Below are 2,138 nucleotides of genomic sequence, written 5' to 3'. Positions count from 1 at the left end.
AGAGGGTCACTCCTTTTAGGAACATGGCTTGTTTGTTCATTCACTTGCTCATTAACTCGCAGCTTAGCCAGAAGCGACGAAGGGGGAAGTGTAGAAGCTTTGCCCCTTGCTTTACAGAGATTGTTATGAACTGACTAAATGACTGGATTCTCCCGGAACGCTAGCTAAGCTAATAAATAGTAATTAGTCCCTTCAATCAAATCAAAAAGCTTATTAATTGATTCAGGGCGCGGTCTTCCTTCTTCGAACTCATTGAGGGGGGCCTCGGCCCGGGAAGGGGAGAGTGGCCGAGCGGTCAAAAGCGACAGACTGTAAATCTGTTGGTTTTCTACGTAGGTTCGAATCCTGCCTCTCCCACTTGTTTGTTGTAGACTGAAGAGAAGAGAAAAGAGGCATTCGTCATCGTAGCCCAGGGAGCTTCGCTCTTTCTTTCTTTTTTTCCGTGGCGTGAAGTGAAATTGTATCGTATTTCAGTTTATAGAGGTTGGCGAATTACTACGATCTATAGATTCCCATCGATAGACAATCCCAACCAGAATAGAAGCGAGTGGCTTCCGGTTTTGCTTGTAGTCGTTGTCTTTTATGTAGTGGTCGGCCTTCCCTTCCTACACGCGCCCGCCAGAATGCCTCCTTGGTTCTGCACGAAGCCAAGCCAATACATACGATAGGCGAAGTCAAGACCCCCATTTCATAGCGCCTGGGGAATGCAAGTTTGATCGAGGATTGGAGGGAGAGTATATAGAGGTGGAATCGGGATGGATTTATGAGTTTTTGTGCGAGGTGTATGCGGTGAGAGTCGCACGTACGGTAACGAGGGGGGTTCGCGTCTATACGTGTAGTGTGGTGTTTGGGCCTACCCACCCTATTTGTTCCATGATCTATGGGTCTACTGGAGCTACCCACTTCGATCAATGAAAGGAAAGGCTCGACGAAGGGAGGGGAAGGAAAACGCTTTCAGAGATCGAGATTGGATTTCTTTTTCATAAAAAACGAAGACGAGGATGGCCTACGGTGCGTCTTATCTGAAGGGAACAGGCTTTTTCGAAAGCGGTGGTATGATTGCCGGGCCCTCTCCTCGTTCTGCCCGCTGGCCTATTAGGTAGGATAGCAGTCTTCGGGCTTTGCCTGCCCTTTCTCATACTCATCAAGAATTCCGGCTTGGCCCGGGAAAGCGCTGGCAACAAAAGGAAGGGGTCCATGTAGCTGCTGCGCCCGCCCCCTTCTTAGTCAATGGGTCAGCAGGTTCGGCATCCACGTCAGAAAAGAGAGAATCCACTTCAGATAACCACGGCCTTGTCTGCTAGGCTGCGTGTGGAATAGCCGAGAGCGGACCTTTTTGGATATATAATCCAAGTCGAGAGTGGAGTTACGGAAACAACCGTCTGATGGAAAACAACTTTCACGTTCGGTTCAGAGAGCACTTTTTTCATTGATCATTCCTCGTTCCCTTTCGTGTTCATTCCACAGCGGCGAATTCTCAACTTGTGGGGCCCTATCTATTCCATCTCTCAAGCCCCGAAGAAAACCCCCCTCCCCTTCGGACTCCATATCTCTTTTGACTCTATATATGTGGGCACCTGATATCTATGAGGGTTCCCCCACGCTGGTTACAGCATTCCTTTCTATTGCGCCTAAAATCTCTATTTTTGCTAATATTTCACGTCTTTCTATTTATGGTTCCTATGGAGCTACATTGCAACAAATCTTCTTTTTCTGCAGCATTGCTTCTATGATCTTAGGAGCACTGGCCGCCATGGCCCAAACGAAAGTCAAAAGACCTCTAGCTCATAGTTCAATTGGACATGTAGGTTATATTCGTACTGGTTTCTCATGTGGAACCATAGAAGGAATTCAATCACTACTAATTGGTATATTTATTTATGTATTCATGACGATAGATGCATTCGCTATAGTTTTAGCATTACGGCAAACCCGTGTCAAATATCTAGCGGATTTGGGCGCTCTAGCCAAAACGAATCCTATTTCGGCTATTACCTTCTCCATTACTATGTTCTCATACGCAGGAATACCCCCGTTAGCCGGTTTTTGTAGCAAATTCTATTTGTTTTTCGCCGCTTTGGGTTGTGGGGCTTACTTCCTAGCCCCAGTGGGAGTAGTGACTAGCGTTATAGGTCGTT

The 2,138-nt window shown here is 47.0% G+C and overlaps 1 non-coding gene across 1 annotated transcript; it reads left to right on the top strand.

Annotated features, from left to right (window-relative positions):
* Positions 1 to 277: 277 nt before the first annotated feature.
* TRNAY-GUA (transfer RNA tyrosine (anticodon GUA)) lies at positions 278 to 357 on the top strand. The gene has a single exon. It is a non-coding gene; the product is annotated as a tRNA-Tyr (tRNA).
* The last annotated feature ends 1,781 nt before the right edge of the window (positions 358 to 2,138 follow it).

This window comes from Cucurbita pepo, chromosome 10 (assembly GCF_057944985.1).
Source record: "Cucurbita pepo subsp. pepo isolate OVF chromosome 10, ASM5794498v1, whole genome shotgun sequence".
NCBI classification, from domain to species: Eukaryota; Viridiplantae; Streptophyta; class Magnoliopsida; order Cucurbitales; family Cucurbitaceae; genus Cucurbita; species Cucurbita pepo.
This window is presented reverse-complemented; position numbering and strand designations above follow the sequence as displayed.